At 46.5% G+C, this 12,558-nt stretch overlaps 1 pseudogene; it reads right to left on the reverse strand.

The window, feature by feature from the left end:
* Nucleotides 1–5,487: 5,487 nt before the first annotated feature.
* LOC144492016 (U2 spliceosomal RNA) lies at nt 5,488–5,690 on the reverse strand (annotated as a pseudogene).
* Nucleotides 5,691–12,558: the final 6,868 nt, after the last annotated feature.

The raw sequence follows: 12,558 nt of genomic DNA on the forward strand, positions 1-12,558 counted from the left end.
CTGGCTAGGTCAATATTTGTCGCTCATCCCAAGTTGCCCTTGAGAAGGTGGTGGTGAGCTGCTTTCTTGAACCGCTGCAGTGCCCACACACAGTGCTGTTTGGGAGGAAGTTCTGGGATTTTGTCCCAGCGACAGTGAACAAATGGAGGCCCCGTGCCCATCCAGGACAAAGCAGCCCACTCGATTACTACCCCTTCCACAAACATTCAATCCCTCCACCACTGACACACACCAAGTCAGGATGGTGAGTGACTTGGAGGAGAATCTCCAGGTGGTGGTGTTCCCAGGTATCAGCTACCCTTGTCCTTCCAGATGGGAGTAGTCGTGGTTTGGAAGGTGCTGCCTCAGGATCCTTGGTGAGTTCCTGCAGAGCATCTTCTAAAGAGAACACACTGCTGCCGGTGTGCGTCAGTGGTGGAGGGATTGAATGTTTGTGGAAGGGGTAGTAATCGAGTGGGCTGCTTTGTCCTGGATGATGCCAGGTTCTTGAGCGTTGTTGGAGCTGCACTTATCCAGGTCAGTGAAGAGTATTCCATCACACTCCTGACTTGTGCCTTGTAGATGGTGGGCAGGCTTTGGGGAACCGGGAGGTGAGTTACTCCCTGTTAAAGTAACCACAATGCAGAATAAAACCCTTTACATTGCCATAATATATCTAAACACAGTGGGGGTGATTCTCCTAGCCCGCTGCGCTCTGGGGGACTCAGGTGGAGGCCGTGTAGTGGGCTACCTGCTGGGTGCGTGGCCTCCGTGAGATTCCGGCCACCAGATCTCCGGCGCCAACAGCTCCACATCAGAAATTGGCGCGGAGCTGAATAAATTATGGAGAGGCTGATTTTAATATAATTTCAGCATCATTAGTGGACCCGGGACTGAGGTCTCACTGGAGTCTCCTCCTCCGCCAGGAATGTTTCACTCTAGCCTGGGTTACCATAGCTCCCCACTTTTGGGGAGCTGGCAGCCCGACCCTGCTGAAGTGAAGGGGGGGCCATGAAGGCTCCCCAAGAAGTCAGGGGTAAGGGGGGGGGGCTGCCCCCTGGGCATTGCCAGCTTGGTAGTGCCAAACTGGACTCCTGGCACTGCCCAAGGGACAAAGTGGCAATGCCCAAAGGGCACCTTGGCACTATCCACCAGGCATCGGGCACTGCCAAAGGGGCGGGACCTATGGGGGACAGGGCCTCTGTGGGGGTAGATCGGTGGGGATGGGGGGGTCCCACTGCCACTCTGCACTCAACCGTGAAAAGGGAGGGAGACCAGCGATTGGGGCTGACCATCGGCGTGGGGCATGGGGCGGGGGGGGCGGGGGGGGCGGGGGGGGGGGGGGGGGGGCGTGGGGGTTGTGAGGGGGGGGGGGCGGCCTGCCATGGGGAGGGGAGGTTAGGGCTGTGGTGGGTCAGAGCTGCCGGTTTGGGGGGGGGGGGTTGGGAACTGGGAGATCGAGACTGCAGGGGAGGGAGGGTGGAGATCACAGTGGGTCGGGGTAGGGGATGTCGAGGCTGGCCTGGGGGTGTGGGGAGGGGTTGGAGGGACAACAATGGGGGGTTGCTATGCTGGCCAGCAATCAAGTTGGCCAGCGATCGAGCACAGAGTGTGGGAGATTCATTTTGACAATCCCGCTGAAGAAACCAGCATGATTTACTCCAGTTGTTATGCAAATTTGGCACTTAGACTTTTTGGGGGAGAATCCCACCCAAATGCTGTGTGAAATATTTCCTCCATCAATGGGCGGCAATGAGTTAATTTTGGTTTGAGCAGGTTAGCATCCCAACTCCTTTAGTGTGGTGCAAAGCCTATTATTAAATGAACAAACCCAGGCAATGGCTGTTGACAATATTAGTGAACACATCACATTTATATGACCCTTCTCAATCCACCATTTTAACAGCGGCATTAATCCATTTGAAATAAACGGCTTAAAATAGCATTCAGAGGAATATTGCACCAGCGTTTCAATTGGTGATTGATTCCGAATAATTTCTGCTAAACATATCCTTCCAATTTTTTAGAAATACCAAGTGGTTTTCTTTAGAGATACTTCCTCTTTTCTCCGGGTTTTATTTTCCCTACTTACTTCCGTCCCATCATAAGTCACAGTTATTGTCCTTCAATTATTCTCCCCATGTCTACGTGGGTTTCCTCCGGGTGCTCCGGTTTCCTCCCACACTCCAAAGATGTGTGGGTTAGGTTGATTTGCCATGCTAAATTGACCCTCAGTGGCAGGGGGATTTGCAGGGTAAATATGTGGGGTTATGGGAATAGGACCTGGGTGGGATTGTGGTCGAATGGCCTCCTTCCGCAGTGTAGAGATTCTATGACAGTGAAACTGGGCTCATACCATAATAAGATAATAAGATAATACCATAATACCACATAGTCAAACAGATATCCACATGCTTGTGCTTACCTGTTAGGCTGCTGCACATTTTTATTCTGCAGTCGTGATACAGTATGAAAATGTACACCACTTGTACGGAAATTCTTAACAAGCAGCTTTCAGTGCATACAGAGTACAGATGAATTTGTGAGCATATTAATTGACAACTAATCTATTAATAATTATAATATTCCACCCATTTCTGTTTTCTCCAATGCAAGTGTCTGTTGGTAAAATAAAAAAATATTGCCATCAATTCTCAGAACATTCATGTGATGGCAGCTACAATGTGGTATCTTCTGAGAGGTGGTTGTGGAATTAAATGTGTGAACTTCCCTGCGGTGATTTAAGGACATGTTACGTCGATGGGCAAAAACATGATTTGACTCTGCTACAGAAGAATTTTATTTTCATAGAATCCCTACAGCGAAGAAGGCGGCCATTCGGCCCATCAGGTCTGCACCGATTCTCCAACAGAGTATCCTACCCAGGCCCTCGCCCCACCCCATCTCCGTAACCCTACACATTTCCCATCTAATGGGTAATTTACCATGGTCAATCCACCTAACCGGCACATCTGCGGATAGTTGGGAACCTGTCTCGGGGGCAGGGAATTCATATGGTGTTCGTGGAAGTGGAAATGACTAGGGTTGGGAAGCATTTTCCGATCAGGGCCATTGTGATCTCCTGGACTCGTTTCGATCGCCTCAGGGGGTCGGAGAGGAATTTCCCAGATTTTTTTTCCCCATATTGGCCCTGGGGTTTTTCACTCTGGGTTTTCGCCTCTCCCTGGAGATCACATGGTCTGGAATGGGGGGGTGGGGGTTAGTTAATAGGTTGTAATGAACAAAGCATCGTAGCTGTGAGGGACAGCTCGGTGGATAGGATATTGGTATGTAGATAGGCTGGAAAATTGGGCGGGGATCCTGGATTCAGGATTCAATCCTGGACCGGGGAGCGGCGCGGGCTTGGAGGGCCGAAGGGCCTGTTCCTGTGCTGTATTGTTCTTTGTTCTTTGTTCTATCTTTGGACTGCGTATAAGGATTAGCACAAGGCTTTCCACACATGTGCATTCCTGCATAGACCTCCTGGCCTTATGTTCTGGAATCTCAAACCCCTCCATCACATCCCTTGCATCATTGCCCCTTAATTTTCAGGCGCCAGTACAGATGCCTTCACCCGAGGGAACAAATAGATGGGATTAGCATGTTTGTGCCGCCAAAGGACAAGGGAATTGGAGGTATGGGTGGAAGTCTTTGCCTTCTCAGCTGAGCCTGAGGTGTAGGTTCTGAGTTTGGAGTAGTGGGATGTGGTCAGTAGCCAGAAACAAAGGATATTGGTGCAACATTAATCCTATGTGTAGGACGTGAGGACAATCTCAGAGGAATTGTCAAGTCTAGGGCTCTCATTCACAGCAACATCAGGAAAATTAACTTTCTCCTTACTACAGACAACAACAGAACGTGTGGTCGCTTGCTAAGAAGCCGAAGCAACTACAAACCAGTGATTAGCTGTTTCTCCGTCTCCATGGAAGCTCAGTCTCCAGCTCTCTGGCAACAAGGAGAGAATACAGAGGAACCTGTAATATGCCATCCACAACACGGCAGTTGTGATATGTGCTGCTGTCACTCAGTGTTCCCAAGATCCATCAGGAGGACTGAAAACTGCTGGTTGTCTTATTCTGCCAGGGACAGTAAGAAGCGAGTTGAGATGCCTGGAGGTGAAAGCTCTTATCTCCATATTCATCAGCCTCAGAAAAACCTCATGCTTGCTGAGCTACAACATATAATTCATTTCCTGAAGTACATTGCAAATGTAATTGCGGGAACTATCAGCACCACTGGGTCTTATCACCATATATTTAAATGAGGGCACTCATCATAAAGCAGCTAGGCTGCAGGAAGTTCCAATGTGAAGGATACGATGATACTGTACCTTTAAGAAATATATGTATATCATGTTTCTTGTCAGGGGTATGTTAAGAATTCAGATCTGCTTTGCAGGGTGCTGATTTGTCTAGCAAAACCTTTAAATTGATAGCTGGGAGCACAGGATAAGTCCTCATTTTAGATTTGGAGTGTGTTCGTTTTAAGCTGAGCTAATGCATTTGTGTTTACTTGGGTCTCCCCTGGGGGTTTCAGTGTAGAGTTTTGAATAAGATGATTGACAGAGACAGAGACATGTGCTTAATGGGAGGAGCTAAGCTTGCAGGGAAGAAATACTGTTTCAGTTTCATTTTTTAAAAATATAAGTAGTTGCTGCCTAGACTGCCAGAAGAATCAAGTGACTCTCTCTCTCTCTGAGGTATTCTGAAAGCTCTAGGAGTGTTAACCTGAGATAAGCAAGTATGCCTACGTTTTGCTGATGAATTTTAATGAGGGGGTTTGATTCTATAAGAGGAATATTGCTTGAATTGCACTTATAGTAAGATGTTAGCAGTTAAGAATTGTATCTTGTCTTGTTTCAATGCTGTTCAATTGTTAAACGTTAAGCTAATCATTTGTTATAGTTAAACTGTGATGTTAAATAAACTTTGTTTTGATAAAAACTTCCCAGTGTGTCAGTAGAATCGTGCTTGGAGTGAAACATCATATCCTCACATTAATGCTAAAATAGCAAATTGTTGGGGTCGAGTCTGACTTCATAATATACCTGGTGGTCTCTGACCTGATATCCTAACAGGGGACTTGCAAGTTAATGGCAGAATTACCTTGAGCCCAATTTTTCTGCCACAACAATTTTCTTACCCTGATTATGCATTGGAAATATATTGAAAAGAGTAAGGAAACTTATCCAGCAATTATAGCCAATTGCTCAGGCCAGCATTCATGTAAACACCAGAGTCACTCCCTGTGGCCTTTCAAACAGGAAGTTTGAAATAAATATTACTCAACTGCCCTCCAAGAGCAACTAGGGACGGGCAATAAATGCTGGCCAGCCAGCGGCGCCCAGGTCTCACGAATGAACAATGAAAAGAAAATTTTTTTTTTGTACTTTTCCAATTCAATCAAATCAAATCCAATTCAGAGTCTCAACAAGTTGAGACATTTCCGATCCGGGCTGACAAGACAGGGCGAGCAACAAAAATCACCCTGTCCTGGGCCTGATCTACATGAGCCAAGCTGATTGGAGGAGCAAAGCAACACCTCCTCCAAGACTTGAGCTCATTTGCATCTTAGCCAAAAGGCCGAGATACCGCTTTTAAAAATTGCTTCATATGAAACATATGAAGCTTCAATGTAACCTAATGACCTCAACCAAGTGCAGCATCCAATCCATACTACACTTGATCTTAGCCAAAAGGCCGAGAAGCGATGCTTTCGGTTTTGCTGTTAAATGCTTTGAAGAATGATAAGATCAGGTCAAAAGGGAAACTCAGAGTTACTCACCTACCTTTTTAGGTCACATCTTGCTTCAGTTGCAAATGCTAAATTCCTTTGATTGGTGATTGCATCTGTTTGATTCAAAGGTAATCTAGTGATGAAGGTGATTATGGCAATGTGGGATGTTCTAGTAACCTCTGTCTAATGTTAGAATTTCTTCCAAGCCCATATTCACCCAAATATTGACAAGCTTCAGAAAAAAAACACAAATCACAAATATTTACAACACAGATGGAGGCCATTTGATCCATCTTGCCTGTGTCAAATCTTAGAACGAGATGCCCAATTTGGTCCTTTTCAAGTACGCAACCGTGAGTGGGATTTTCTCCCCCCTCACACCACTCCCCCGCAGTGTATTCTCCAGAGGCACGGACAGCCCACCATTGGCCAGCGAAAAAGATCTGCCAGCCCCACCGATGACTATGGGCTTTGTAAGCGCCGCACCCTTAGCAACAGCTAAGTCACAGATTCCCTAAGTAAAGTAAAGAAAGTAAATTTTATTTATTAGTTACAAGTAAGGCTTAGATTAACACTGCAATGAAGTTACTGTGGAATTCCCCTAGTTGCCACAGTCCGGCGCTTGTTCGGGTCAATCACTTAATCAACACGTCTTTCAGAATGTGGGAGGAAACCAGAGCACCCGGAGGGAACCCACGCAGACGCGGGGAGGACGCACTCCAACTGAAATGTGTATAATCCTGTGGTCTCTGATGGTTGGCGAAGGCGTGGATATGCTTATCACTTTTGCATTAATCCAAAACTCTGCACAGACCACTATAGTTCATGCACTGCATCTTTGAAACCCTGTTTTAACCTTGAACTTATGAAAAAAAAATCTAAACATCACCAGCTGAATGTGTCTTGCTGACACCTACATTTAGCAGTAGGGAACAGGAAGGTGGCATAGTGGTTAGCACTGCTGTTTCACAGTGCCAGGGACCTGGGTTCGATTCCCAGCTTGGGTCACTATGTGGAGTTTGCACATCCTCCCCATCCTCCCACATGGCAGGTTGGTTAAGAAGGTTAAGGCTCATGGGATACAGGGAGAAGTGGCTAGATGGGTGGAGAACTGGCTTGGCCATAGGAGACAGAGGGTACTGGTCGAAGGGTCTTTTTCCGGCTGGAGGTCTGTGACCAGTGGTGTTCCGCAGGGCTCTGTACTGGGACCTCTGCTGTTTGTGATATATATAAATGATTTGGAAGAAGGTGTAACTGGTGTAATCAGCAAGTTTGCGGATGACACGAAGATGGCTGGAATTGCGGATAGCGAAGAGCATTGTCGGGCAATACAGCAGGATATAGATAGGCTGGAAAATTGGGCAGAGAGGTGGCAGATGGAGTTTAATCCGGATAAATGCGAAGTGATGCATTTTGGAAGAAATAATGTAGGGAGGAGTTATACAATAAATGGCAGAGTCATCAGGAGTATAGAAACACAGAGGGACCTAGGTGTGCAAGTCCACAAATCCTTGAAGGTGGCAACACAGGTGGAGAAGGTGGTGAAGAAGGCATATGGTATGCTTGCCTTTATAGGACGGGGTATAGAGTATAAAAGCTGGAGTCTGATGATGCAGCTGTATAGAACGCTGGTTAGGCCACATTTGGAGTACTGCGTCCAGTTCTGGTCGCCGCACTACCAGAAGGACGTGGAGGCATTGGAGAGAGTTCAGAGAAGGTTTACCAGGATGTTGCCTGGTATGGAGGGTCTTAGCTATGAGGAGAGATTGGGTAGACTGGGGTTGTTCTCCTTGGAAAGACGAAGAATGAGGGGAGATCTAATAGAGGTATACAAGATTATGAAGGGTCTAGATAGGGTGAACAGTGGGAAGCTTTTTCCCAGGTCGGAGGTGACGATCACGAGGGGTCACGGGCTCAAGCTGAGAGGGGCGAAGTATAACTCAGACATCAGAGGGACGATTTTTACACTGAGGGTGGTGGGGGCCTGGAATGCGCTGCCAGGTAGGGTGGTGGAGGCAGGCACGCTGACATCGTTTAAGACTTACCTGGATAGTCACATGAGCAGCCTGGGAATGGAGGGATACAAACGATTGGTCTAGTTGGACCAAGGAGCGGCACAGGCTTGGAGGGCCGAAGGGCCTGTTTCCTGTGCTGTACTGTTCTTTGTTCTTTGTTCTTTGTCTGCGTGGGTTTCCTCCGGGTGCTCTGGTTTCCTCCCACAGTCTGAAAGACATGTTGGTTAGGTGCATTGACCCGAACAGGCGCCGGACTGTGGCGACTAGGGGAATTCCACAGCAACTTCATTGCAGTGTTAATGTAAGCCTTACTTGTGACTAATAAATAAAATTTACTTTTTTTACTTTACTTAGGGAATCTGTGACTTTGCTCTTGCTATTCCAATGTGCTCTCAACAACAAATTGGATTAGTTTTATGATACTCTGGCCCTTCGTGTCAGGTACTGTGAAGTAAGTCCCATTAAAGTGTCACTGAAGAAAACCATAACGCGTCTTTTGAATATAAGGCTGGCAAACTGTCGCAGCTTTACTAAAGGAATTCACCACAAAAAAATATTTACCTTGGGGATCAACATACCTTAACGTAAGATACTGATTACACAATTATGAGATTTATCTGAACACAGAGGAAATGCCCTGCTCGAACTGGGATGGGCATGAATAGTGTTATCGTGTTGATATTTAGTCAAAGATGGATAACGAGAGAGCTTCAGGGAATAAACACAGTGGTGGGTAAGCAGTGAATTCTTTGCTGAATACTTGTAAAGTCATGTTATAGTAAACATTGCAGCTGTGCTGCTGCGCTTTATAATTCATCTCTGTGCGTTGGAGGGAACTCACCATTCTTGCCTTTCCCGGAAAACATGTGTGTTCTCAGCCAAACAGCCTCAGAAACACATCCAATGCAAGTTTGGTTTAGGATCTCTAGATCCCTCCCTGGTCTCAGCCGAAAATGGGCACTAAGCTTGTTGCCCATCCCCAGTTGCCCTTACTGAATGGCTTGTTAGGCCATTTCAGATGCAGTTGAGAGGCAATCACATTGCTGTGGTTCTAGAGTCACATGTAGCACGATGTGGAGATGCCGGCATTGGACTGGGGTAAGCACAGTAAGAAGTCTCACAACACCAGGTTAAAGTCCAACAGGTTTATTTGGTAGCACAAGCTTCAGGAGTGACACTCCGAAAGCTTGTGCTACCAAATAAACCTGTTGGACTTTAACCTGGTGTTGTAAGACTTCTTACTGTCACATGTAGGCCAGACCAGGTAAGGATAGCAGATTTCCTTCCCTAAAGGACATTCGTGAACCAGATGGGTTTTTCCGACAATCAACAACAGTTTCATGGTCATCAGTAGATTCTTAATTCCAGATTTCTTTTTACTCAGTTCAAATTCCACCATCTGCTGTGGTGGGATTTGAACCCGGATCCCCGGAACATTCACTGAGTTTCTGGATTAATCGTCTAGCGATAATACCACGAGGCCATTGTCTCCCTATTTCCAAATTGGTTGAATATAAATGTGAAGCTCCGACTAATTATTCCAGTTCTACATTGGCTTTACCAGGGGCCACCAAAAACCCTGTATGCTTCAACCTTTAACCTATTAATGCAACAGCTTAAGGAAGAACTAGGAGAGGCAGATCACAACTCCTAAACACTCTGGTCTCGACCTACCTGAGGGTCATCGCTTGTGTTACCACAACCTGAAATTCATTGCTTGGGGATTTGTGGTCGGCATCCTCAGCTCTCTGGACTTAATGAAATGAGGCTTCATTGAGGTCTGATATCAATGGGGCTTTGAACTCACTGTTATGATACAGTGACTGATCCCTGCTTTAAGTTTATGCTGACCTAGACATACAACTTGTACCATGTTCTTCAAAACAGTCCATTTGCCCTTTGCTGATGTCTCACTGATCAAGCCCAGGTGATTTGTTGAAGCTGTTCTCTCAATTCCATTAAACCTAGCCCTTTTCAAATAGTTAATTTAGTTGTTGGTCCTTGCTGTTCCTGAATCCCATATCTAACTTGAGTCTTGACAACCCAATTGCTGAATTAAACTAGGGCTACCCTAGGCTGTGTATGCTCTCTTCAGAATACTGGCCCTCTCAGCCATACTCACTTACTGACCTTGAACATGCAAGTTTTTGCTCTTTCCTAGCCTCTCTGGATCAGAACTTGGCAGTTTAATTCTCTCCCTGCCTGTGCAGTAGCCTGTAGGGTTGTTAATTAAATTGGCTACTCGCTGCCAAAGGTAGATTCCCATCAGACAGCCCATGCTATAAACCCAGAAGCATAGTTTTTCCTGCCACTCCCAATAGAAGTGTCCAGGTTGAGGTAATGAAAAGACAATTGTTCCAGATTTTTATGGATAGCACTTTCAATGGCTGGCTTTTAATTCATCGGTGAGTTACTAATGTACCAACGCCCTATGTCAATCAAATCTCTTTGTCAAGGTGACAGAGCATAAACTGGATCTTTGAGAATTAACATTTGGAAATCCTGAACCGGGTCATTGGATACACATATAAACCACAACTCCAGCCTTGGTCAAATGGTTAATAAAGGTGGTACAGTGGATAGCACGATTGCCTCACCAGGGACCTGGTTCAATTCCAGCCTCGGGTGACTGTCTGCTTGGAGTTTGCACATTCTCCCCGTGTCTGCGTGGGTTTCCTCCAGGTGCTTCGGTTTCTTCCCACAGTCCAAAGATGTGAGGGTTAGGTGGATCATAGAATCCCTACAATGTAGAAGGAGGCCATTCGGCACCGATAACAATCCTACCTAGGCCCTATCCCTGTAACCCCACATATTAACCCCACTAATCCCTCTAGCCTATGCATCCTGGAACATTAAGGGGCAATTTAGCAAGGCTAATGCGCCTAACCCACACATCTTTGGACTGTGGGAGGAAACCGGGGCACCCACACAGTCACAGGGAAAACGTGCAAACTCCACAGACAGTCACCCAAGGCTGGAATCAAACCCAGGTCCTTGGAGATGTGAGACAGCAGTGCTACCACTGTGCTACCATGCTACCCACAACTGGCCTTGGTAAATTGCCCCTGACTGTCAGGGGGATTAGCAGGGTAAACACGAGGGGTTATGGGAATGGGGCCTGAATGGGATTGTTGTTGGTGCAGAGTCAATGGGCTGATTGGTTTCCTTCTGCACTATAGGGATTTTGTGATTCTATGATAATCGAACTTGACCACTGGTCACTAATCGTCCAGTGTGCTACAACCGCTATGCATTGTATGCTAACTTTGTAGACAGTGTCAGTGTCAGTGTCTAATGTTGTAGATAGTGCGGAGGGAAGTGGCAGGTTACAGAGGGACATAGATAAGCTGCAGAGCTGGGTTGAGAGGTGGCAAATGGAGTTTAATGCGGAAAAGTGTGAGGTGATTCACTTTGGAAGGAGTAACAGGATTACAGAGTACTGGGCTAATGGTAAGATACTTGGTAGTGTTGTACCTGTTAATTCTCAGATACTTTCAACCAGTTTACTTACTCCAAGGTTTTACCCCGGTGCCCTTATTTGCAAGGTGGACAAAGGACAAACACAAGTAAAGGTTCAACAAGTTTATTAATAATAACACTATTAACCCTTAAATTACCCACATAAAACAAGAGGATACCCCAGATTCAAGTATACTACCCGTAAAGGTGGTTTGGTTAAACTGCAGGCCCGATTCTCTGAGTCCCTCTGGTCTGTCGTCACGAAGGTGAGTCTCGATGGCCGCTTCTTCCTTCCTTCCTTCTCTGGTCAGTCTTCTGAATGGTCACGGCCGCCTCCCTGTCGAGTCTTCGCTGCAGTGTGCCTCTGAATGTGTCCCTTTATCCCCAGCCTGCTTGCCTTTCCAGAAACTTCTCTGGCTTCCGGCCAATGAGGTCCCAGGGGAGGGGGTTCCAATACCCAGTGGGTTTCTTGATGTCTGCCTGACAGGACACCAGGGTCCGCCCCCCAGGTGTCCATCTCCATGTTGTTGAACTTGTTATCAGGTAAGGTTTCTACAGGATCTCTTGGTGACAGAAAGTCTGGCCTGATCTGGGCTTCTAACAATAGACCGATGCATTTCAATGAGGTGCCATGATCTCCTGCTAAGTCTCAAGTAGAGTGTAACGACCTTTGATGGGTGGTTGATGGGTCTGGCCCAGACACATTTGTATATTGTACAATTGGCCTGCCTGAGGTGTGACTGTGTTTGATTTCAAAATGCTCAATTCTTTAATTTAGGATATCCAATTTTATCAGCCTTAAAACTAGGCCCTGTTTATATCACCACAGTAGTGTGGATGAACAGAGGGATCTGGGTGTCCATGTGCATAGATCCCTGAAAGTTGGCACCCAGGTTGATAGGGTTGTAAAGAAGGCGTACGGTGTGTTAGTTTTTATTGGTAGAGGGATTGAGTTTCAGGGCCAGGAGGTCATGCTGCAACTGTACAAAACTCTGGTGCGGCCGCATTTGGAGTATTGCGTACAGTTCTGGTCGCCGTATTATAGGAAAGATGTGGAAGTGTTGGAAAGGGTGCAGAGGAGATTTACCAGGATGTTGCCTGGTATGGTGGGAAAATCGTATGAGGAAAGGCTGAGGGGCTTGAGGTTGTTTTCGTTAGAGAGAAGAAGGTTAAGAGGTGACTTAATAGAGGCATACAAGATGATCAGAGGATTAGATAGGGTGGATAGTGAGAGCCTTTTTCCTCGGATGGTGTTGGCTAGCACGAGGGGACATAGCTTTAAATTGAGGGGTGAGAGATATAGGACAGATGTTAGAGGTAGGTTCTTTACTCAGAGAGTAGTAAGGGCGTGGAATGCCCTGCCTGCAGC

This window comes from Mustelus asterias, chromosome 3 (genome assembly GCF_964213995.1).
Source record: "Mustelus asterias chromosome 3, sMusAst1.hap1.1, whole genome shotgun sequence".
NCBI classification, from domain to species: domain Eukaryota; kingdom Metazoa; phylum Chordata; class Chondrichthyes; order Carcharhiniformes; family Triakidae; genus Mustelus; species Mustelus asterias.